Raw genomic sequence first — 27,220 nt, 5'->3', positions numbered from 1 at the left:
ATACATGGAGCAGTGATGGCTCATAGCCTACTCCAATACTGTGGTGATCACTTCCATTTTCATCCATTCATTTCAGTTCCATTTTCCACTTTGTTGATCAAAATTGGTGATCAGGTCTAGCCAAAAGGGGAGAAAATGTGCCCAAAGTCATCTTCAAAGACCACAGTTGTAGGTGTTAAACTCTAAATAGATCCTTGACATTCAAATACCAAGTGTCACAACAAGTTGAGGTCCAATCAGTCTTTGCTTCACAAAGGATAAATCTGGCCATGTTGTCATGAACTGTCCTGTCAGTTTAATATCGTCCTACCACCTGTCTCTTCTGAAAGTGTTTCTGCAGATGCTCACCTTAGAGATCAGTTCCATTAGGCAGTGATCTGCATGTCCTTGAGATCCAGTGGGAAAAGGAAATGAGGGATTCTATTGGATGATTTCCTAAGCAAGCTCTTAAAGTCATTTGGTTGAATGCCCTACAATTATAATTTGCAACCAAGCACCAAGGTGTAAGTTGGATGATAGTGTAAAGGGTACTTCGTGTTCCCAGGAATGGACATCGCTGCAGCTGAGGATCATGAACTTGATGAAAAGTGGTCTTTCTTTGGTTTGTCCAAAACCTATTGGTCTTTCAGTGAAAATAGCTGTCAATAACTAAGTGTCACATTCTGACAAATTTCAAGGTTCTGGGCTACATTCTGTGGAATTCACTAAAGCTTGGGGCAGCTGCTGTAAATGGTCAATGGAGAAAGTCCAATGCCTAAGACCTCCCTATCTGATATTATTAATATAATATTGGTGCAGAGGAGATTCACCAGAATGATGTGCGGGTTAGAGCATTTTAGCTACGAGGAGAGTCTGGATAAGCTTAGGTTGTTTTCTTTAGAGCAGAGAAAGCAAAGGGTATAGTATACAATTATGAGGGGCATGGGCAGGGTAGATAGGAAGTAGCTGCTCTCTTTAATTGAAAAGTCAATAATGAGGGAGCTTAATTTTAAGATGAAGGGTAGGCAGTTGTGAGGGGATTCTAGAAAGATCTTTTCCCCCAACAGTTCTGTAAATCTTGAATGTACAGCCAGGGAAGGTAGATGAGGTGGATAATCTCACAGCCTTTAAAAGGTACATTGATGAACATTCGAAATGTCATAATATTCAGGGCTATGAGCCAAGTGCTGGAAAGTGGGATAAATTTCAATAGGTCAACATAGATTCGATGGACTGAAAGGCCTCTCCTGTGCTACATGATTCTATGAACATCCTTGGGGCTGAAATAGATAGATTTTTATGTCTCTGTGGGAATTGAGCGATCTGGGCAACGGCTAAGAAATGGAATTGAAGTCCAATTTCTACAACTTTCGTTTTGACTGATGGAGTATTCTTGACAAACTTGGATCTACTCCTGCTCCTATATCTTGAGTTCTTCTGCTTTCCTGCCTCTGTTACCTGCTTCTTTGTGTTTGCACCTAATCTGTTGATTACACTTTTGACTCCAGCTTTCTTGTTTTACAACTTTGCTTTATATCTAGTCCCAAGGCTTCTGTGTGTTAACTTCCCTCTATTAGTACTGATTCCAGGTCAACTGTTGCTAGGTCACATGGACTAGTAGTGCTTATTATGCAAGAAAATTACAATTGAACCCTTTACTAGTGACACAGATGCTTAAAAGTTATTTCAAATATTTTCAAATAATTATAGACAACTAGAACCAGTCAATATTATATACCAGGGTACATCCTCCTCCTAAAATGAAGGCAACTGCCATTCACCTTCAAGGAAACAAACCTTCAGGTTGGATTAAGTCAGATTTGGGAAATTAAATGTTTTAACGTTAACATTTAGGAGAGACGATGTTGAAGTCAATGAATAAAAGGATCTGGAAGTGTAACACTGAAAAGCCATTAATTCAAGCTTACAGGTTTCTGGACCAGCTTTGAGAAAATACAATAGTGCAATCAAAAAAGATTCTAATACCCTTCATTTCTGTCCTACAACTGGTTTGACTGGTTCATGTTGATGACCACCAATTGTTGCTTCAACTGATGTTGTTTATTCATCCTGAGAGTGTTCAATTCCAGTGGAAAAAGTTAATTTTGTCTGTGAGATGCCAAAACATTAATGTGTGGATTGCAAATCTGACTCACAGCTTAAAATAACAAATTTTTGGCAAATGTGGATTCATGTTAAAATAATGAGTACTCCAGCTCTCCTAAAGATGGCATCGGTGGTCTAGTGAATTCAAGACTGAATTGTCCCCTAGATTATGTTACAAAAATACCCAGTGCAATCTGAAATAAGCCAGTAACATAAATATAAAAAAGCTGTGCTCACTTTGGCAACTGCTTATAGGGCTGTTTAGGCATGTGATCTGGATGACAAATCTGTGTGTCAAGTTTGGTACAAGTCACCCAGGATTGTCACTCACATTATTGTGAGTTCCTAGATCCTGACATGGCTAACAATGTAGTCTTTCGTTGATGTTTAGTGGGGAGAATGAACCTTCTACTGCACAGATACTTGTGCAAATGTTCACAAGTATAGATGAATGTTCGTGTTTCCTGCTCGCCTGAAAAATATTTGTTCAGTTTGCAACACTGGGCATGATATGTACACTATTGATCATTTGCTTCCTGTAATGTGCCCGGAGAGTATGACTACATGTCCTGAAGCATTTGTTGTGACACACGTTTTTGCTTTTGCCTTTCATGTTTCAAATGCAGTTTGCTATGTTATTATCCATTCTCATTGTATGCCTTTGTACAGGAAGAAGCTTTGCGATCTCTACAAATCTAGGAACAAATTGTGATCATCTCTGGTAATACCGAGGAATTATGCCAACATGTTTATATTATATGGGGTCAGAAGCACATGAATATCTTTGATGTTGTCACATCATAACTTAAAATGTCAAAGTTGTGAATGTGCATTTGTTCTCATTGAATATTGACTTGTGCAAATGGAGTAAGTACTGTTGATAACTGTTCATCAATTCTTCCGAAAAGCTCAGACCAGACCACAAGATGTATCTTCAGGTATTATTTATAAACAATTTATGCATGAAGATTGTACAACTGGCCATTCTGTCCTAAACTGCTCTAATCTTAACCTTATAGAAGTCTCTCTCTCACATGACTACTGAAGTCAAATGTTCTATCTGCATAATCACAAAATTAATCTGTATAGCTATCCACAGCTACATTTTTATTTTTCAACATTATTAATGGAAAATATTTTCTTAACATCGACTGAGAACACAATTAAAAGTATTTCCATTCAACTGAAAGTATTTCCAATCCCACCAAAATCCTCCAATGCTCACAATCTCAAGCCCAATGGCCACCTTATCATTTTCCCTGTCCTTGAACTCTGCTTGTACCAGCTGAAGTGAAGAGAATAGGCATAATAGTATTATCCCAGACCTTATGGTTTTGAAAGAAGTAGTTGTCTCTGAACAGCTGCATCATTATGATGATCAGTGGGTGTTCATTGAAATGGTACAATTTTATCTTCACTGTCCTTTGATTTGTCTCAGCATGTATTACTCATTCGCAGTATCTAAAGTGGAAAAGATCATATGTCAATGAAACACCATTGACTGGTGAAGTTTTATCATTGAATAAGGGCTGGTAGGTATCACTGTTCTCTTCATTAGCAACATGACTATACTTTGAGCTTCTTGTACTGCATTCTTAACTTTAAGGCAAAGAGATGAGTGAATTCACAGAACCAAGAAGTTTTATGACACCGAAGGAGGCCTCTTGGCCCAACATACCTACACCAACTCGTTAAGTTCTTTATCTTGTACCAATCTCCTGCTTTATCCCCATACCCTTGCACACTATTTCTATCCAAATGATCATCCAATACCATTTTTTTGCTTCAATTGAACATGCTGCCACTATATTTCCAAGAGGTATATTCCATGCCCTAACTACTCACTGAGTGAAAAGATGTTTCCTCACTTCACCCTTGCTTCTTTGGTAGAGAATTTTAAATCTATGCCCTTTTGCTCTTATCTCCTTTTTGTCGGGAATACTGCAGAGTACTTATGTACTTATTAAAATGTCTCATACAAGAAGCATGAATTATTGATGGAAATTTTTGCAGACATTTTCTGGCACTAGAAGATTTACTATAAGAATGATTGGAACTAAGTCTGTAGTTGCTGTGAACCACTCTTAATGAAAAGATGGTATGAGATGAACTTTGTCTTTGACTGCTGCTGTTTTTTGATAGTATCCCTAGGAAGATAAATGGGGTTATAGAATCTTCAGGGTCTCATGGAAAACTGTATACATTTCTCATGCTTAAGTATAGCTGAAGGACCTCCTTGCATATGCAGAGCTTGTTATGCAGTCTGCAAGGTCTCATCAGAATGAACCTGTCTGTTAATGGTTGATAGATCATTGTGATTCCTGCACAGTTGAAAATGTTGGCACTTCCATGACATTTTCTTTAGCCCTGTGCAGTACATTTTATTAACACTGTCTGTCACAGACTGACATCACTTCCTACGTAGATGAAGATTTCTGCTCGCCCAGGTCTGAAAGAACATCGGAGTGATTTTGATGTACTGCAGCGATGACTGGACAGTCAGATACCACAGGACTTTCTCCTTGAAATGCCAAATCTGGGTCTGATAGAGGCATGTCCTCTTGTTCACTCATTAGTTGTGTCTTCTGTCTAGGAGCTACTACTAAAGAAACAGGTCATCCTCTTCAAGCATAGTAGCGTGAGGAGTGTCACAAACTTGATCAAACTATTGGAAAACCTAAGGCACTTCTTGATAGAAAACCATAACATAGTTATGGCACAGAAAAAGTCCAATCAGCCAATTGTATCTGTGCTGATCAAAAAAGAGAATAACATTAAACGCGTGACCCATTCTAATTCCACCTTCCAGCCTCTAGGCAGTAACCTTGCAGATTATAGCAGTTTAAGTGCTGATCCAGGTATCATTTACCTGAATTCAGGGTTTATACATCAACTAACAAACTAAGTAGCAAACTCCAGACACCCACCACTCTCTGGATGAAAAGGTTCTTCCCTATATCTTCTCTAATGCTTCCACCAGTTCACCCTCTCCACTAAGAGAAGTCTCAATCAAATCTGCCATGGTCATTAATAAGTTTACCATTGTTGGTAAGTGAGTGACCTTTAACTGGAAGGGTATGGCCTCCAATACCTGGACTCTGATGGTTGAAGACAGACAGTGTCAAGCTATTCTAAAGTGTCAGGCAGCACAATAACAGCACTCCTAAATGCAGGGAAATATTAGTATCAACATTCTTGACATTTAAGTTTACTAATCGAAAACTAGTCCATATCATCTGCTTGCAAAGTCAATGATTTCCACATGAACAAGAAAGCGTAACAGCTTGGTCCTTGGTGGTCAGTTGATTTGCTCAATGATATAATCCACTTCAAGTGACTTCAGCTGCTCTGAAACTTCTGCATGGCTTGCAAATAGCAACAATCTCAAAACTTACAAAATTGATCATCTTTGCAAGAAGCATTACAGTATTCTGTAGTCTCCTCAAACTCAATGTGTAAGGAAAGATACTATGTATTATTTCATTGCTCACATGAGTATGTTTTTAAGATTCCCTACAGTGTGGATACAGGTCCTCCAGCCCAACAAGTCCACACCAACCCTCCGAAGAACAACCCACCCAGAACCATTTCCTTCTGACTAATGCATCTAACACTATGGCCAATCCAGCAAAAGTGAGGACTGCAGATGCTGGAGATCAGAGTGTAGATTAGAGTGGTGCTGGAAAAGCACAGCAGGTCAGGCAGCATCCAAGGAGCAGGAAAATCAACGTTTTGGGAAAAAGCCTTTCCCGACCTGCACAGCTTTGGACTGTGGGAGGAAACCAGAGCACCAGGAGAAAACCCAGGCTGACACGGGGAGAATGCACAAACGCCACACAGACAGTTTCCTGAGGCTGAGAATGGAACCCGGGTCCCTGGCGCTGTAAGGCTGCAGTGCTAACCACTGAGCCACCGTGCCACCCCAATGAGTTCGTTCAGCCTTTCAACTTTCATACCAACCTTATTTGATAAACCATAAACCTCCTGTCTTTGGCATGAACAAGAACATGAAATTGCCTTTGTTAAAGTTTTTGAAGCATGTATTTTGAAGCTGTATACATGCCCCAAACAGGAATAATTGAATCATCAGAAGCATTAAGAATTTTTGTCATGTGAATGAGAAAATGTTGCGAAAATTACCCAGACTCCGTTATTCACTGTAGATACTTTCACACTGATAGCAATAGGGAACAACACTAAGGTGCCCACAATCCTAACTAAGCATTCCTTAAAATAACTTGATGATTCACCATGTTTTGAACTGATGAAGTTTTCTTCTCCAATAACCTTTGTGAACTGATTCATGCTTGAGCATAAGTTGCACTTCTTACAGGGAGCTGGGCACAATAGTGTGAATTGGTGGATATTCACACTATTTTTAAGGTGTCTGATCAAGTCGGGGCAATAAATGATGAGCTTGATGAAGCTTCTTTTCTGTAACCCTTGTGAGCTGTGATTGCCATTCGGAGTCTCTGGATGCATCATTGTGTAACCTCTAGTAGCAAACATGGCAGATTTGATTTAGATTGCCAAAATTGCCTCTTTTTCTAAGGTTAAATTGCCCGCTCCATGAGTTGGCATTTCCTAATTTGCAGAATTTGGATTTTCACAATACATTGGTCATGAACTAATTGGTCAATGTGCCAAATGTACACATCATACTGCCATACCAAACCTGGAGAGCTCTTCTGCAACTTGTTTGAATACTCATAACTGTCAGCACTGAAACAATCAATGGGTATTGCCTCATTATTGCTCACTGCAACCTTCGTATCCTCCAAACTTTACAAACAAATCAGTCTTGAACTCAAAAATCCATTGATCCCATAGATCACTAGGTGAGCGGGAAAGATGCTGGATGTGCTAACTTGAAACACTTCATGCTTTCTATCTCAGAGATATGCAGAGATAACATGCACCAGGTTCTATATATGAACAAAGTTTTATTATAAACACTTACATGAAATGTTTTCAGCCTTAAGCATCAAGCTTGATATGTTTCTCTTTCTCTGCAATCATATCCACAAGCTTGTAAAATAGTGTACAGAGAACAGTAAACAGATAAGTGTCATCAAACACTGCAGAATTATAGCCAATATGTGTCAGAGGGTATGATTGTTATTATTTGTTGTTTGAGTGCCGAACAGCACAGGTTTTAAGGGCTCTTGGGGTACAGTGAATGGGTCCCTACCCCGAGGCTAGAAAGTTTAGGTTCATATCACGTCTATCACCAGCAGAACACAACTTCTATATAATAAGGAGTCAATTTTGTAAGAGGTGTTTATTTTAAATACTTGCTCCCAGTTTATGGGGCCACTGGCTGGTCTAGTACTTATTGTCCATTAAGAGTCAGCCACATTGCTGTGGGTTTGGAGTAACATCGTGACCAGAAAAGATTGGCAGATTTCCTTCTCAAAAGGACATAGTTGCCAGATTCATTCCAGATTTTATTGAACTCAAGTTGTGCCATGGTAGGATTTGAACCCATGGCCCCACAGCACTGCACCTGGGCTTTGGGAGTGCCAAGGTAAAAACAATGACTGCAGATGCTGGAAACCAGATTCTGGTTCAATAGTGCTGGAAGAGCACAGCAGTTCAGGCAGCATCCAAGGAGCTTCAGCAAAATCGACGTTTCGGGCAAAAGCCCTTCTTTGGGAGTGCCAGGCTGATGGCATTGCCATTATGCCATCACCCCCCTTGAATACAAAAGCACACAAAGTTTACCAAGGTTGGTGGAGAATCAAGACAAGGGCAAAGCAATTACTGTCTAGGACTGAGGCTGTGTGCCATTGACAGAACCAAGTTTATGCTGCAATTGCACTATTTTATAGGAAGCTCAGTGAATGTAATAACAACGAACAAACAACAAAGAAAATTGCAGCACAGGAACAGGCCCTTTGGCCCTCCAAACCTGCGCCGATCCAGATCCTCTATTTAAACCTGTTGCGTATTTTCTAAGGATCTGTATCCTTTTGCTCCCTGCTCATTCATGTATCTGTCGAAATACATCTTAAGTGATGCCAATGTGCCCACCTCTACCACTTCCACTAGCAACATGTTCCAGGCACCCACCACCCTCTCTGTAAAGAACCTACCATGCATATCTCTGTTAAATCTGCCCCCTTACACTTTCAACTTGCAACCCCTAATAATTGAATCCCCATTCTGGCAGAAAGCTTCTTGCTATCCACCCTGTTTATACCTCATATCTGCCCGGATTGAACTCCATCTGCCATTTCTCTGCCAAACTCTCCAATCCATCTATATTCTGATGTATTCTCTGACAGTCCCATTCACTATTGGCTCCTCCACCAATCTTAGTGTCATCTGCAAACTTGCTAATCAGACTCCCTATACCTTCCTCCAAATCATTTATGTATATCACAAACAACAATGGTCCCAGCACAGATCCCTGTGGAACACCACTGGTCATAGTTGTCCATTTTGAGAAACTCCCTTCCACTACTACTCTCTGTCTCCTGTTGCTCAGCAAGCTCTCTATCCATCTAACTAGTACACCCTGGACCACATGCAACCTCACTTTCTCCATCAGCCTACCATGGTAAACCTTATCAAATGCCTTACTGAAGTCCATGTGGATGACATCTACAGCCCATCCCTCATCCATCAACTTTGTCACCTCCTCAAAGTTTCTATTAAGTTGGTAATGTTGGGAATTCCAGCAGAATGGGTGAATTCAATAAACCTATGGAAGCATCTTACAAGGAAGGCTGGAAGGTCCAGGAATAAAATGGAGCAGTCATTTATAGAGGACATGTTTGTGCTGATTATACTGGTGAGATCAAATATAGGAAGCACCTGGAGTTCAAAACATATAAGCAAGCTGAAATAAATAAAATTCTGAATTCTCCTTTAGATACTGCAGGAAAATGTGTGCTCTGGCCACTTAAATCAAATTTCTTCACTACTCAGGACACAGAGAGTAAACTAAACCAACTTGAAGGCATAAGTAAGATGATGCCAAGATAATATTCAGCATGAGTAAGCCAATTTAGCTATATTTCAGATTCATAATGGGTTTTCAGTATAATTAAAGCTGCTCTGATAGAAATTATGGATAGAGACAAAAAAAAACTGCAGATGATGGAATCCCTCAGATTATACCCGAAACATCAACTTCTACATCTCCTGATGTTGCCTGACTTGGTGTGTTCTTCCAGCCTTCTGCCTGTCTACTGATAGAAACTATTTCAGATAAAATAAGTACAGCTTCTCTCCAATTTCAGCACTAAATACACTCCTACACTGATTATGATCTATGCTTTTTACAGAATTCTAAACCAATTTAGTTTGTATCCATTACACAATACACACTTTGCTTATTCAGCACTCTAGTGAATTGGTTCCCTTCCCATTTCTTTGTTATATTTCCTGATCTACATTCTTTTCCCAACCTGCATTTCTTTTACTTTTAAAGAAAGATTCTACAGTTGCATCTATGAATTGAAGAATGGCAAATGTAGTTCCAATAAGAAAATAATTGCAAGATATAAACCTTATATTTAATAGCCAGCATTCTTGGTGAGAAAAAAAGAGGAATCTGCAAAGAGTTGTATATGAAAGCTACAGAATTTAAGTTGGTCTAAAATGAGCAATTATATATGCATTCTATGAGTTTAGATAAAGAAGGTAAAAGTGATTTTAAAATTGGTGTCAATCAATTGGTGTATTTTTGGAATATCTCTGTTTCCATGGTAATGGTGACCATTTTTGTTCCACACTACAAATTCAGCTCATGACAATAGGATATGTATGTCCTGGATGGATTTTCTTTCATCTGTCTCAAAGAATAGTTAAGTAAAATGTTGTGAGTGTGGCGCTGGAAAAGCACAGCGGGCCAGGCAGCATCCAAGGAGCAGGAGAATCGACGTTTCAGGTCTTCCTGAAACATTGATTCTCCTGCTCCTCAGATGCTGCCTGGTTTGCTGTGATTTTCTAGTCCCACACTCTCAACTCTGATGGCCAGCATCTGCAGTCCTCACTTTCTCCTTAAGTAAAATGTTGCCTGATAGCTAGGGCAGCTTGTTTAAAATGCTTTTAAGTGCAGGTTATCAAATCATGAATGGAAGGGACAAACTCAGTTACAGAGCAAAATATTTGCAGAAAAGTAATAATGCTGAAATATTAATGCCACACACACAAGGCGCAAAAGCTAACTTCCAAGGCATAGCTTTCACTTGAAAGGATTCTCACAACATTAATCACAGCTTTCATTTTGTCTGAAAACCTGAACACTATGCTTCAAAAATTCAGACCAACTATACAAAACTTTAGTTGTTTCAAGGCTATCCAGTATGCTACTAAGAGGAAAGAATTAAGATCCAAGAACAGTATTTTAACCCTGTGGTTTGATCCCACTTATATTGTTCTCACAATGATTTTCAATAACTTCCTGCTGCAGTATAAATAAACAAACTCTAAATGGAATCCGACCAATGATTTTTTAGCTGATCACTTTGATTTGATTCTGTTGCATATAAATCCATCTTGGAAAAAATGATTGAATGTTATTGAAAATTTGACATGTGTTCTAAAATCTTTTCTCATTTGCATCATTCATAGTGTAAGGGAATGTAGGTTCACCCACTTGCCTGGGACAAATGTAGTACTCTACAGATTTATTGCCTTTAAAACGTATCAAGAAAGTATGATGGACAATGACTATGATTTCTGGTGTATAAAAAATTATACCAGGGAAATAACTCTAGCCTGAGTACCACAGACGTGACCAGGAAACTGGCTTTGCTCTGCAAATCGTTTAGATTGGTTATGGATACTGTCTTTTTGTGATCCATACAAAAGTACAGAATAAGAGTTTGTATCCTAACATGTAACGAAGGTAGATTTAGTCTGATATTAGATAGAAGAAGTCAGGTCTTGCAATCTACTGGAATGTTTGAGGAAGTAATTAAACTAGTGGGTGGAAGCAATGCAATTGTTAATTGATATTTGGCTTTTCAAAAGACATTAGACAAACTAATAAGATATTACCATGCAATGAGATTGTGAATATTCTCATAATCCTCAACTCCACTTTGCTGCCTTTACCCCCTGATTCCCTGAGTCATTAAAAATCCATCTGTCCCAGTCTTGAATTAACTTGGCAACCTAGCCTTCTCCAGTGATCAGCGATAAAGAATTCCACAGATTCTCTTCTCTCTGAGGGAAGAAATTCCTCCTCTGTCTTAAATGGGTCAACCCTAACATTAAGACTGTGCCCTCTGGTCCTAGACTCTCCCACAAAGGGAAACAACCTCTTTGCATCTACTCTATTAAGTCCCCTAAGAATAAGGTCCCCTCTCATTCTTATAATCTCCAATGGGTACAGGCCCAACCTAATCAAACTTTCCGAATAAGAAAAATCCACCATATCTGGAATCAGCCTTGTGAACATTCTCCAAACTGCCTCCAGTATCAGGATATCTTTCCATAGATAAGGGAATCAAAACTGCACACAGTGTTCTAAGTATGGTCAATCAGTGTTGTGGAAAGTTTTACTGAAACATTTGCATTTTTATACTCTAGTCACTTTGAAATAATGGCCAAGATTCCATTTACCTTCCCTAGCATTTTGAGGTACATGCACAAGAACCACAGCGCCAAGGACCCGGGTTCGATTCCCGCCCCAGGCGACTTGTCTGTGTGAGTTTGCACATTCTCCCCATCTCTGCATGGGTTTCCTCCCACATCCAAAGATGTGCAGATCAGTTGAATTGGCCATACTAAATTGCCCATTGTGTTAGGTGCAATAGTCAGGGGTAAATATAGGGAATGGGAATGGGTCTGGGTAGGTTACTCTTCAGAGGGTTGGTGTGGTCTTGTTGGCCTGATGGGCCTGTTTCCATCCTGTGGGGAATCTAAAAAAAATCTAAAAATCTAAATCCCTCTGTACTGCAGCCTTCTGTAGTCTTTCTTCATTTAAATAATATTCAGCTCTTCTATTCTTCCTGCCAAAGTATCTAACCTCACATTTTCTACCTTACATTCCAATTGCCCAAGCCTTTTCTCACTCACTTAACCTGTCTATTTGACTTTGTAGAGTCTTTGGGCTGAATCTAGCATTCTTTTAACCAAGTAACACTTGTACCAATTCTTCGGAGGATTCTTACCTTTGACACCTAGTGAGATTTCTCACTGTATCTTGTCAAGTTTATCTAATTGACTACTTACTCTACTTCTATGGCATTCCTCTCACCCATCTTACCATGTGCTGTTCCTGGAACAACTCTCCACTGAGTGGATGTCTGCTGAAAGACCACCATCCCTGGCACCCACACCATATTTAAAAGGCTGCCTCACACTGGATGAGCACTGGCGTTCCATAGCTACATTAGACAGTAGCAGACATTCAGTCAGAAGTTTTTCTCAACCAATTGTGGGATGTGGGTATCACTGGCTGGCCAGCATTTAATACCTGTCCTTAGTTGCCTTTGAGAAGGTGATGGTGAGCTGCCTTGTTGAACCGTTGCAGTCCACCAGCTGTGGGTTGACCCACAATGCCATTAGGGAGGGAATTCCAAGATTTTGAACCAGTGACAGTGAAGGAGCAGCAATATATTTCCAAGTCAGTATGGTGAAGGCTTGGAGGGGAACTTGCAGGTGGTAATGTTCCTATATATCTGCTGCTGTTGTCCTTCCAGATGGACGTTGTCCTGGATTTGAAAGGTGCTATCTGAGGATCTTTGGTGAATTTCCGCAGTGCAATCTGTAGATAGACACACTACTGCTACTGAGCATCAGTGGTGGAGGATGTGGATGTTTGTGGATGTAGTACCAATAAAGCTAGCTGCTTTGTCCTGGATAATGTCAATCTTCTTGAATGTTGTTGGAGCTGCACCAATCCAGGCAAGTGGGGGAGTATTCCATCAAACTCCTAACTTATGCCTTATAGATGATGGACAGGCTTTGGGAAGTCAGGAGGTGAGTTAGTTGCCACATTATTCATAGCCTCTAACCTACTGTGTTTATGTGGTGAGTCTAGCTGGGTTTCTGGTCAATGATAACTCCCAGGATGTTGACAGTAGGGGATTCAATGATGGTAACACCACTGAATGTCAAGGAGTGGTGGCTAGATTGTTTCTTATTGATGATGGTCATTGCCTGGTATTTGTGTGGCACAAATGTTACTTGCCACTTGTCAGCCTGAGTCTGGATATTATCCAGATCTTGTTGCATTTGAATGGATGACTTCAGTATCTGAGGAGTTGCGAATGGTGCTGAACACTGTGCAATCATCGGTTAACATCCCACTTCTGACCTTATGATGGAGGGAAGCTCATTGATGAAGCAGCTGAAAATGGTTGGGGCTAGGATACTATCCTAAGGAATTCCTGCAGAGATAAGCTGTAGTTGAGATGACTGGCCTCCAATTACCACAACCATTTTCCTATATGCTAGGTCTGTCTCCAGCCACCAGAAAGTTTGCCCCCATGATACCCATTGATTCCAATTATGCTAAGGTTCCTTGATGCCACACTCAGCTGAATGTTGCCTTGATGTCAAGGGTTGACATTCTCCCTCACCTCTGAAATTCAGCTCTTTTGTCCATGTTTGAACCAAGCCTGTAACAAGGTCAAGAGCTGTATGTCCCTGGCAGAACCCAAACTGGGCATCACTCAACAGATTATTGCTGAGAAGGTGCTGTTTTATAGCACTGTTGATGACACCTTCCATCACTTTACTGATGATCGAGAGTAGACTAATGGGGTGGTCATTAGCCAGGTTGAATTTGTCCTGTTTTTCATTTACAGGCCATACCTGGGCAATTTTTCACATTGTCAGGTAGATGCCAGCATTGTAACTGAACTTGAAGAGCTTGGCTAGGGGAGAGGCAAGTTCTGGAGCACGAGTCTTCAGTACTATTGCCGGAATGTTGTCAGGGCCCATAGACTTTGCAATATCTGGTATCTCCAACTGTTTCTTGATATCATGTGAAGTGAATCGCATTGGCTGAAGACTGGTATCTGTTATGCTGGGGACCACTGGAGGAGACCAAAGTGGATCATCCACTCAGCACTTCTAGCTGAAGATTGTTGCGAATGCTTCAGCCTTATCCTTTGCACGGATATGCTGTGCTCTTTCATCATTGAGGATGGGGATATTTGTGGAGCCTGTTGTTTAATTGTCCACCATTATTCATGGCTGGAGATGACAGGACTGCAGAGCTTAGATCTGATCCGTTGTTTGTGGAATTGCTTGGCTCTATCTATCACTTGCTGCTTACGCTGTTTGGCATGCAAGTAGTCCTGTTTGGTAGCTTCATTTGGCTGGCATCTCATCTTCAGGTATGCCTGGTGCTGCTCCTGGCATTTCCCTCCTGCACTCTACATTGAATCAGGGTTGGTTCCCGTGACTTGATGCTAATGGTTGAGTGGAGGATATGTTGGGCCTTGGGGTTACAGATTGTGCTGGAGTACAATTCTGCTGCAGTTGATGGATCACAGCATCTCGTGAATGCCCAGTCTTGACTTGCTAGATCTGTTCGAAGTCTGTCCCATTTAGCACAGTGATAGTGCCACACAACATGATGGAGGTTATTCTCAATATGAAGATGGGACTTCATTTCCACAGGAGCTGTGAGGTGGTCACTCTTACTGATACTGTCATGGACAGATGCATCTGTGGCTGACAGATTTTTTGAGGGTGAGGATGAGGATGAGGATGAGGTCAAGTAGGTTTTCCCTCTTGTTGGTTCCTTCATCACCTGTCACTGGCCCAGTCTAGCAGCTGTGTTTTTCAGGACCTGGCCAAACTGATCAGTAATGCTGCTGCTAAGCCACTCTTGGTGGTGGACATTGAAATCCCCCACCCAGAGTACATTTTGTACCTTGCCACACTCAGTGCTTCCTCTAAGTCTTATTCAACATGGAGGAGTTCATCAGCCGAGGGAGGACGGTACATGATAATCAGCAGAAGGTTTCCTTGCATGCGTTTAACCTGAAGCCATGAATTTCATGGAGTCCGGAGTCAATGTTGACGACTCCCAAGGCAACTCACTCTTGACCGTATGGCACTGTGCTGCCATCTCTGCTGGGTCTATCCTGCCGGTGGGACAGGACTTATCCAGGGATGGTGACAGTGGTATCTAGATATTTTTTGGAAGTCATGATTCTATGGATATGACTATGTCAGGCTGTAGCTTGTCTCGTCATTCAGACAGCTCTCCCAATTTTGGCACTAGCCCCCAGATGTTAGTGAGGAGGTCTCTGCAAGGGTGACATGGCTGTTTCTGCTGTTATCTTTTCTGGTTCCTAGCTTGATAAAAGGTGATCCATCCAGTTTCATTTCTATGAAACTTTGGAACAGTTGATACAACTGAGTGGCTTGTGAGGCCATTTCAGAGCAATTGAGAGTCAACCACATTGCTGTGGATCTGGAGGCACATGTAAGCCAGGCCAGGTGAAGATGGCAGAGTTCCTTCCCTGAAGGGTATTAGTGAATCAATTGATGATGGTTTCATCAGAAGATTCTTAATGCAGTTGAATCCAAAGTCCACCATCTCCCAGGATTCAAACCAGGTCCCCAGAATGTTAGCTGAATAATACCACATGGCCATCACCTCCCCACTAGCAGTGGAGATAGCAGTGAAGGGGAGCCCTGGGATATTGTTTTGTGCTGAACAATGTGAAGACTCTCCACAGCCAGCGACAGGCTGAAGTTGCCAGGCATCCACTCTGACTTCCATGTTGAGATTTCCCATGTCAAGTTTGTTTGGAATGTTTGGTGAGATAAGATGCTGCATGTTAACTAGGTGAGAAGCACAGTTAATAAGGTGCTTAATAGGCAATAACAACACCCCCCCCCCCCCCTTAATTAGCAATTCACCATGCTTAGCATGAAATTCACCTTAACACTTTGAAAATTCATAAAAGATGCAATGAGTTGAGCCCAGTGTTGAGATAGCTGTTTCTGTCACAACTCTTGCCATTGCTTCTGTTCAGGCCACTGTAAGATTTGATAAGTGTGCTCACTACTTGCCTTTCAACCTATTTTGTGTCATCTGCACTCTTGGCAATAGTGCGTTCACTTCCCTCGTCCAAGTCATTAATGTATGTTGTAAATAGTTGTAGACCAGGCACTGATCCCTGTGGCACTGCACTAGTTACAGATGGCCACCCCCTGAAATTGCTAGCTTTATCTCAACTCCTGTTCTCAATTAGACAGATATCCCTCAAAAGCTCTTCATTTGAGACTAATCAACAGATAAGGTTTAAAGAACAGGTTAAAATGAAAGACAATCTGGAGCATAAAAAGCCAATCCAGCAAAGGTTTCTTTGCAATCATTATATAATGGACTTCACTTTTACAATGTGTGACCAACACTACTTTAGGGAGCATTCATTCTGTTTGTTGATCTTCCCTAAAAATAAGATCAAACAATGTGAAATATTTCTGTAACCTCCAGTTCATGCTGCCCAATAGATATTGATCCAACTCCTTTTAAATTGTACTAATTGATCCCAAATCTCCTTCTGTGCCAGTTATGTTTACTGAATAACAAATTGTCCAGATGGATTATATATTAGTTTAGGAATATGAGTCAGATGCTGTTAACCTGCAGTATTCCTGGGGAGAAAGCAATTAGCTATGGTCTTCATATATTGGTAATAAAATCCCCATTACTCACAGTATTTCTGAATGATATGGAACAAGGGTGTCTGTACTAGTTTTATTAAGCATTGTGATGATGTAAAACAATGTAGACAGACTAATGATTCGAAAGAAGATTGATTATCTTTGGAGGCTAAGGCCAATTGTGTGTCTGAGTTTAGAAACAGAAAATAGATTATCATGTGAATAAAGGGAGGGTAATGCTGATCGGAACAGCTAATAATGAACATATGTATTGGATGAAAGGAGTCTGATTTAAGTAGACCAGTGGGAATTAGCAAGATTAACCTTTCTGGACTTAAACAAGTGCCCCTTTAAAGGGGCAACACAATTAAAATTCCAGAAAAATTGAGCTCACTCAAGCAAATAACATTAGAGGGCTCTATTTTAGATAGACCTGCAGAGTTGTGCGTTTTCAGATGCCTTAAAACTGTGGGAAAAGCTATCCATTATTTCTTATAAAAGGGAGGACACTAAAATTTCAGTTATTGTTAACCGATTCAAACTGATCTTTAACTAAACAAGTACCAGTTAGAATAACAAAATGAAGACAAAACAGTTGAACCAAGTGAAATTTTTTAAATTCCTTGCAGTGCTTGCCAGTTATGACAAATGTTCAGTGAGTTAACAGACTTCGTATATTGGAATTCAATTTATGTCATAACATTTTCCAGTACAGGAGCAAACGATCAGACTCATTATGCCTGTACTGGCTCCTGAAGGAGCGACCCAGCTAGTCCCACTCTCCAACAGAATTGTAGAATCTTACAGTGCAGAAGGAGGCAATGGAAACAGACAACAGTTTGAAATGTGTGCTGTTCCTTGAGAGTCTTACACAGTCTGCATTTGTAGCTGTCAAACTTGACAAGGTGCAACATTTCCATTGACAGAATTTGAAAATGGAAAGGATTTGTCAGCAATTGTTTGTGCTTTGAAAGCCAAAGTCATGCAGTTATAGAGTCATAGAGATGTACAGCATGGAAACAGACCCTTCAGTCCAACCTGTCCACGCTGACCAGATATCCCAACCCAATCTAGTCCCAACTGCCAGCACCCGGCCGATATCCCTCCAAACCCTTCCTATTCATATACCCATCCAAATGCCTCTTAAATGTTGCAATTGTACCAGACTCCACCACATCCTCTGGCAGCTCACTCCATATACGCACCACCCTCTGCATGAAAAAGTTGCCCCTTAGGTCTGGTTTATATCTTTCCCTTCTCACCCTAATCCTATGCCCTCTAGTTCTGCACTCCCGACCCCAAGGGAAAATACTTTGTCTATTTATCCTATCCATGCCCCTCATAATTTTGTAAACCTCTATAAGATCACCCCTCAGCCTCCAATGCTCCAGGGAAAACAACCCCAGCCTGCTCAGCCTGTCCGTATAGCTCAAATCCTCCAACCCTGGCAACATCCTTGCAAATCATTTGTGAACCCTCTCAAGTTTCACAACATCTTTCTGATAGAAAGGAGACCAGAATTGCACGCAATATTCCAACAGTGGCCTAACCAATGTCCTGTACAGCCGCAACATGACCTCCCAACTCCTGTACTCAATACTCTGACCAATAAAGGAAAGCATACCAAACGCCTTCTTCACTATCCTATATACCTGCGACTCCACTTTCAAGGAGCTATGAACCTGAACTCCAAGGTGTCTTTGTTCAGCAACACTCCCGAGGACCTTACCATTAAGTGTATAAGTCCTGCTAAGATTTGCTTTCCCAAAATGCAGCACCTCGCATTTATCTGAATTAACCTCCATCTGCCACTTCTCAGCCCATTGGCCCATCTGGTCATGATCCTGTTGTAATCCAAGTTAACCTTCTTTGCTGTCCACTACACCTCCAATTTTGGTGTCATCTGCAAACTTACTAACTGTACCTCTTATGCTCACATCCAAATCATTTATGTAAATGTCAAAAAGTAGAGGACATAGCACCGATCCTTGTGGCACTCCACTTGTCACAGGCCTCCAGTCTGAAAAACAACCCTCCACCACCTCCCTCTGTCTTCTACCTTTGAGCCAGTTCTGTATCCAAATGGCTAGTTCTCCCTGTATTCCGTGAGATTTAACCTTGGTAATCAGTCTCCCATGAGGAACCTTGTCGAACGTCTTACTGAAGGCCATGTGGATCTCAACTACCGCTCTGCCCTCATCAATCCTCTTTGTTACTTCCTCAAAAAACTCAATCAAGTTTGTGAGACATGATTTCCCATGCACAAAGCCATGGTGACTATCCCTAATCAGTCCTTGCCTTTCCAAATACATGTACATCCTGTCCCTCAGGATTCCCTCCAATGATTTGCCCACAACCGATGTCGGGCTCACTGGTCTATAGTGCCCTGGCTTGTCCTTACCACCCTTCTTAAAGAGTGGCACCACATTTGCCAACCTCCAGTCTTCCGGCACCTCACCTGTGACTATCAATGATACAAATACCTCAGCAAGAGGCCCAGCAATCACTTCTCTAGCTTCCCACAAAGTTCTCGGATACACCTGATCAGGTCCTGGGGATTTATCCACCTTTAACCATTTCAAGACATCCAGCACTTCCTCCTCTGTAATCTGAACATTTTGCAAGTTGTCACCATCTATTTCCCTACAGTCTATATCTTCTATATCCTTTTTCACGGTAAATACTGATGCAAAATATTCATCTAGTATCTCCCCCATTTTCTGCGGCTCCACACAAAGGCCGCCTTGCTGATCTTTGAGGGGCCCTATTCTCTCCCTAGTTACCCTTTTGTCCTTAATATATTTGTAAAAACCCTTTGGATTCTCTTTAATTCTATTTGCCAAAGCTATCTCATGTCCTCTTTTTGCCCTCCTGATTTCCCTCTTAAGTATACTCCTACTTCCTTTATACTCTTCTAAAGATTCACTTGATCTATCCTGCCTAAACCTGACATATGCCTCCTTCTTTTTCTTAACCAAGCCCTCAATTTCTTTAGTCATCCAACATTCCCTATACCTACCTGCCTTCCCTTTCACCCTGACAGGAATATACTTTCTCTGGATTCTTGTTATCTCATTTCTGAAGGCTTTAGAACTTCAACTTTTAGATTTGGTCTATCCTTTTCCATCACTATTTTAAAATCAATAGAATTATGGTCACTGGCCCCAAAGTGCTCCCCCACTGACACCTCAGTCACCTGCCCTGCCTTATTTCCCAAGAGTAGATCAACCTTTGCACCTTCTCTAGTGGGTTCATCCACATCCTGAATCAGAAAATTGTCTTGTACACACTTAACAAATTCCTCTCCATCTAAACCCTTAACACTATGGCAGTCCCAGTCTATGTTTGAAAAGTTAAAATCCCCTACCATTACTAGCTATTATTCTTACAGATAGCTGAGATCTCCTTACAGGTTTGTTTCTCAATTTCCCTCTGACTATTAGGGGGTTTCTAATACAATCCCAATAAGGTGATCATCTCTTTCTTATTTCTCAGTTCCATTCAAATAACTTTCTTGGATCTATTTCTGGGAATAGCTGAAAACGTGTTGCTGGAAAAGCGTAGCAGGTCAGGCAGCATCCAAGGAGCAGGAGAATCGACGTTTTGGGCATAAGCCCTTCTTCAGGAATGTCGATTCTCCTGCTCCTTGGATGCTGCCTGACCTGCTGCGCTTTTCCAGCAACACATTTTCAGCTCTGATCTCCAGCATCTGCAGTCCTCACTTTCTCCTCTATTTCTGGGAATATCCTCCCTCAGCATAGCTGTAATGCTATCCCTTATCAAAATACCACTCCTACTTCTATCTTGCCTCCCTTTCTATCCTTCCTGTAGCATTTGTATCCTGGAACATTAAGCTGCGAGTCCTGCCCATCCCTGAGCCATGTTTCTGTCATTGCTATGGTATCCCAGTCCCACGTTCCTAACCAAGCCCTGAGTTCATCTGCCTTCCCAGTTAGGCCCCTTGCATTGAAATGCAGTTTAATTTATTAGTCCTATCTTGTCCCTGCCTGCCCTGACTGTTTGACTCACTTCTGTTCTCAGCTGTACCCTTCTCAGATCGATCTCTTTCCTCACTATCTCCCTGGGTCCCACCCCCCCACCTTATTAGTTTAATCCTCCCAAGCAGTTCTAGCAAATTTCCCTGCCAGTATATTAGTCCCCTTCCAATTTAGGTGCAATCCGTCCTTCTTGTACAGGTCACTTCTACCCCAAAAGAGATTCCAATGATCCAAAAATGTGAATCCTTCTCCCATTCACCAGCTCCTCAGCCATGCATTCATCTGCTCTATCCACCTATTCCTGCCCTCACTAGCTCGTAGCACTGGGAGTAATCCAGATATTACTATCCTTGAGGACCTCCTTTTTAAATTTCTGCCTAAATCTCTGTAATCTCCCTTCAGAATCTCAACCTTTTCCCTTCCTATATCGTTGGCTCCAAAGTGGACAATGACCTCCTGCTGGCCCCTCTCTCCCGTGAGAACATTCTGCACCCTCTCTGAGACATCCTTGATCCTGGCACCAGGGAAACAACACACTATTCTGCTTTTTCTCTGCTGGCCACAGAAACGTCTGTCTGTACCTCAGACTAGAGAATCCCCTAACACAATTGATCTCTTGGAAGCCAACGTACCCCTTGTTGCATTAGAGCCAGTCTCAATACCAGAAACTTGGCTGTTTGTACTGTGTTCCCCTGAGAATCCATCACCCCTTACATTTTCCGAAACAGCATACCTGTTTGAAATGGGTATATCCACAAAAGACTCCTGCACCAGCTGCCTACCTCGCTTACCCTTCCTGGAGTAAACCTGTCTATGTGACTGTATCTGAGACTTTCCCCCCTTCTTATAACTACCATCCATCACATACTGTTGCTGTTGCAAATTCCTCATCGCTTCTATTTGTCTCTCCAACTGATCCACTTGATCTGATAAGATTCGCATCCAATAGCATTTATGGCAGATATAATCCGCAGTAACCCTTAAACTCTCTTTAAACTCCCACATCTGACAAGAAGTACATATCACTGCAAAGGTCATTTTTGCTCCTCACAATCTACAGACCCAGAAAATAACACCATCCTATTCCTCTACAAAACACTGCCCCAGGTTAAATTAATAGCTATGGCTTATATTTTAAGTTTAATCAAGAGACTTATCTCCAAAAGCATATAATCAAGAAAGAGCCCACTGTACTCACCAATACAGCCTTCCTCTTGGACAGACTTAAAACAACAATTAACTTATCTGATTCTGTGTTGTGAACTTTGCCCAAACCCAATTCCTCCAAGATTAGTTGTGAAATTCACTGTTTGTTAATTTTCCCAGATGCACTCCAATGTCCAGTGACACATGAATTCAAAAACAGCAAAGGCAGTAACTGTGCAGTTGTCAATAAAAAATGTTGGACATTGGATGTATGTGGAGGAGTTGGCATTAGAAGTCACGTCATTGCTGGTCCTATTGTTGTGTCCCCGTTTGTTGGTGCCTGTCACTTAGCAGTCTACAGTCTGTTCCCCTCGCTACTTTGCTTTCTAACTAGCTTACCCAGCAGCTCACTGATTCACTCATCTGCTGCATGACTCCCCACGTCATCTAGCTTACTGCCCAGCTCACTGTTTCACTCACTGCCCATATTGCAACCATTGCTTGATTCACAGAGACAAGACAGCAGGTGAGGCAGTGATGCCTCAGGAGTTGGGAGCAGGACAGTGAGATCATCGATAAAAATAGCAATGTGATATCAAGCTACATTTGCCTCAAAGACTTTATGGGTTAAATAACAAATCTTGAAGATCGAATATTTCAACTTCTTAAGGTACAACAGTACAAATATTTTATCCAAGGGGGCAAGACATTAAACTCAAGTTAATACAACATGCTAACAAATATTATGATGAAGGGGGAAGTAAATTAGAAATGCACTTTAGTTACACATATAAAACAAATGGTTACAATTTTGGTATATGTAAACTATTCAATTTTAACTTCCATTGACTCATTAATAGATCTGAGATCTTTTGTGGGTGAGAATGGTCTAATAAAATGGAATAAATATGGGCATAATGTGGCTGCAGTAGTCACCTGACTACAAACTGAGACAAGTTTCCTGATACTCATGTGAAATAAATTAACTTGTCTGCACTGAAGCTGCCATTTTTTCTAAAGACATTTAAATCAGGCAAATGACTCAACACCAAAAAGTTTGCATCTTCTGCCTAACTCACACGTGAATGAGAATTTTGCATATTGGAAGATGAAAGGGTCACCTGTGTGCTAGCCAGCTTTGAGAAACAATGGAGCTGGACTCTGAAATATACACTGAACTATATTTTAACAGCTGCTTTTGAACAACAACACAAAGAGAAGGAAAAATGAATTTCTGACACAACAAGAATGGGAACTCTCTTTCCCATTCTGTTTCTTTCATAATCTCAGATGACTGTAAAACACAATCTCAGAAAACAGTCAACAAATAGCTTAGGTAAACAACCAATCACCAACCAACAGCCAAGAGCTCAAGATTCTGTGGATTTTGTTACTGCTGAAGATACAAGTCAACCTTAAACTATGGTCTCAGTTTAAGAACCTGAAGCAGCTCAAGGTCTTTAAGTGCATTTTAACTGTGTAAAAAACATCGAGAATGCTGGAGAAAAGAAATTGAGTTAACACTTCAAGACTGGGATAACCTTTCTTCAGACCTGAGTCATATTGGACTTGAAACATCAACTCTGTTTCTCACTCAACAGATGCTGGCTGACTTGCTGAGTTTCTCGAGCATTTCTCTGTGTTCCAGATTTCCAGAACCCGCACTATTTGCTTCTTTTTAACTGCATAATCTTTGAGCCCCCTAACTGTACCTGACACTCTCCCTTTATAAACTGATTTGATTACTTGTGTTTCTGTATGTGATTGATGATATGCTTTTAGTTCATTATTTTTTTCTCAGAGTTAATAGATTATAATTCATCTTTCTTTCAAAATCTTGATAATTAGCTATTTCATTTTCTAGGAAAGTATTTTCAATTGATATGTGTGTTTTACCTGTGTGCTAAAAAGAGTATTTGTTGCAATTAGCTGAGAGGGAGTTAAAAAGAGGGGAGCCAATTGCTCCTCCTCTCCTGGTCACAACATTACATAAACGCCCACACATACAATTGAACTTGCTTCTGTGCAAAAAGGTTATAAAACCTCAGTTCATGTCCTCATGAAGTTTAAGGGGAACACTGCACTGAGGTGATGTTGAAATATGTCCCCCACGGGTTGCAGTGCAAACAAGCCCAGCCCTTGGTTTTTGGAGAAAAGGCTACAGGGATTCACATAGGCATCTGCAAAGTTTTGTAAGTTTTGTAAATGATTGAAGTTGGTCAGCTATTTACCCTGGACACTGACAATAGCCCAGGTTCAAATCCCATCTGCTCCAGAGGTCTGTCAGAACGTGCCTGAGCAAGTTGATTCACAAAAAGGAAATCCTGACAGAATCTTGTGCCTCTCTGGTGCAGTGGTAGCATCTCTATCTCTGAGCTGAGAGGCCTGAGTTCAAGTGCCCCCTGCTCCATGTCAGATTATAAATTATCATAATATCTAAAAATATCAGTGAATATGCAGCCTTGCCATGGGAGGAGGGGAGTACAGCTAAGATGATTTGCGGCCAACGAACACAACCAACATCCCTTGTGCCATGGAGCTGATGTCTCTGATTCAACAGACCAGAGCTTTTGGATTACAACCCAGTTACAAACCATTATGTTATTGTTGCCATGCCAGCTCACAGGGAACTCTCTGACATACATTTTACTGCAGACTTAGGAAAAGAAAGCAATAAGCAATACATTCATTTGTAGGGAGCTTTATCATCACAGTCAGATCTCTCAAAGTGCCTTACATCTGATAAAATCACTTATGGAAGTGTAGTCTTTGTTGTGCCGGGGAAATGCTGTTGGATGAAAGATTATTGTGTGGTGTTCTCGGGATCTGTTTTTACAAGCTGAGGTGGAGTGTTCACTTTGATTGATTCGCATAGTAGTGAATATATTTTAACTATTTCTTTCACTGTCTGTATCTTTATTTGGATGAGATTAAGAGGTGCGATGTGAGGTAAAGCTTGCTATTAATACCATAATCTGTCTGATGGTCTCTTTTATAAGGTTGTGACAACAGCAGAATGGTTTACTCATTGATGGGATATGGATGTTGCTGTTTTGGCAAGCATTTGTGCCTATCCCTGATTGCCCTTGACAATGTGGTGGGGAGCTTGTTGTCGATAGATTCACAATGCTGTTACAGAGGAAGCTCCAGGATTTTGATCAAGTGATAATGATAGAACACCAATACATTTCCAACTCAGGATGGTGAGTGGTTTGGTGAGCAGATGCAAAGTGGTCATGGGTTCAGTAGATCTTTCCAAATGAGCCTTCGTGAATTTCTATAGTGCATCTTGTAGAAAGTGCTATTACTGAGTGTCAATGGTGGAGGGAGTGAATGTTTGTGAATGTAGTGCCAGTCAAATGAACTGTTTTGATCTAGATAGTATCAAGTTTCTGGAGTTTTGTTGGCACTGCACTCATCCAGACAAGTGGGGAACATTCCTGATTTATACCTTATAATGGACAGGCGGTGGAGTGTCTGCAAGTGAGTTGCCCAGCATAGTATCCTGAGCTCTTCTTGATGTTGCAGCCATAGCGTTTTTATGGCTTGTCACTTTATGGTCAATGGTAATCTCCTGAGGTGTTGATAATGAGGGATTCAGTGATGGTAATCCCATTGAATGTCAAGTGGCAATGCTTAAATTGTCTCTTAGTGGAGATGGTCATTGCCTGGCATTTGTGTGATGTCAATGTTACCACCTTTTATCTCAATCCTGGATATCATTCAGGTCTTGCTGTAAGTGAGCATGGATTGCTCAAGTGGTGCATGTGTCTGAGAGGCCACAAACAGTGCTGAACAGGGCAATCATGAGTAAACACCCCCATTTCTGTCCTTGTGATGGAGGCAAGATCATTGAGGAAGCAGCAGAAGATGTTTGGATTTAGGAATTGCCATGAGGAACTCCTGCAGAGATAGCTGATCGAAAGTAGGTTTTTAAACGGGAGCTTTATTTCATTTAAAGACATGCCATTGTTGTCTCATTTATTGTTTCTGTTATGAACATGGTCACAGAGAATGCAGGAAAGACATGGAGAGGAGGGTGAAGGTCACTGGAAGGGTGGCTGGAGTGTGAGAGATAGAGGGGACAAGAGCCCAACAGCTTTGAAAACAGTAATATACATTGAGGCAGGCCTTTTAACCAGCAGCCAAGGCACTTGCCCATCCCCGTGACCATAAGACTAAAAGATATAGGAGCAGGATTAGGCCATCTGACCCATCAAATCTGCTCTGATATTTGATCATGGTCAATATGTTCCTCAGCCCCAGTGTCTGCTTTCTTCCCATAATCCTTGTATCCTTTACCAATCAAAAATCTATTTATTGTTGTCTTAAATGACTCAATGACTTAGCCTCCGCAGCATTTTCTGTGGCAATGAGTTCCACAGATTCTCCACCTTTGGGCTAAAGAAATCCCTCCTCAGCTTAGTTTCAAAAGGCTAGCCCTTCACTCTGAGGCTGTGCCCTCAGGTAAAGGAACGGCTGGAAGGTAGGAAGCCTTCAGAAATGAGATAACGAGAGTCCAGAGACAGTATATTCCTGTCAGAGTGAAAGGAAAGGCTGGTAGGTATAGGGAATGCTGGATTACTAAAAAAGTTGAGGGTTTGGTTAAGAAAAAGAAGGAAGCATGTGTCAAGTATAGACAGGATAGATTGAGTGAATCCGTAGAAGAGTATAAAGGAAGTAGGAGTATACAGAAGAGGGAAATCAGGAGGGCAAAAAGGGGACATGAGAAAGCTTTGGCAAATAGAGTTAAGGAGAATTCAAAGGGTTTTTACAAATACATTAAGGGCAAAAGGACAACTAGGGAGAGAATAGGGTCCCTCAAAGATCAACAAAGCAGCCGTGTGTGGAGCCGCAGGAGATGGGGGAGACACTAAACGAGAATTTTGCATCAATGTTTACTGTGGATAAGGACATGGAAGATGTAGAATGTAGGGAAATAGATGGTGACATCTGGAAAAATGTCCTTATTACAAAGGAGGAAGTGCTGGATGTCTTGAAATGCATATAAGTGGATAAATTCCCAGGACCTGATCAGGTGTACCCGAGAACTTTGTGGGAAGCTAGGAAAGTGATTGCTGGGCCTTTTACTGAGATATTTGCATCACCGATAGTCACAGGTGAGGTGCCGGAAGACTGGAGGTTGGCTAACATGATGCCACTCTTTAAGAAGGATGGTAAGGACAAGCCAGGGCACTATAGACCAGTGAGCCTGACCTCGGTTGTGGGCAAATCATTGGAGGGAATCCTGAGGGACAGGATGTACATGTATTTGGAAAGGCAAGGACTGATGAGGGATAGTCAACATGGCTTTGTGCGTGGGAAATCATGTCTCACAAACTTGATTGAGTTTTTTGAAGAAGTAACAAAGAAGATTGATGAGGGCAGAGCAGTAG

At 41.3% G+C, this 27,220-nt stretch overlaps 1 long non-coding RNA gene across 1 annotated transcript in view; it reads left to right on the top strand.

The window, feature by feature from the left end:
- The window catches only part of LOC122548377, a 93,258-nt gene that overhangs the window by 14,231 nt on the left and 51,807 nt on the right, over positions 1-27,220 (top strand). The window lies entirely within an intron of this gene.

This window comes from Chiloscyllium plagiosum, chromosome 3, assembly GCF_004010195.1.
Source record: "Chiloscyllium plagiosum isolate BGI_BamShark_2017 chromosome 3, ASM401019v2, whole genome shotgun sequence".
In the NCBI taxonomy this organism is placed as follows: Eukaryota; Metazoa; Chordata; class Chondrichthyes; order Orectolobiformes; family Hemiscylliidae; genus Chiloscyllium; species Chiloscyllium plagiosum.
Note: the sequence above shows the minus strand (reverse complement) of the source record. Positions and strands in the feature narration are given on the sequence as shown.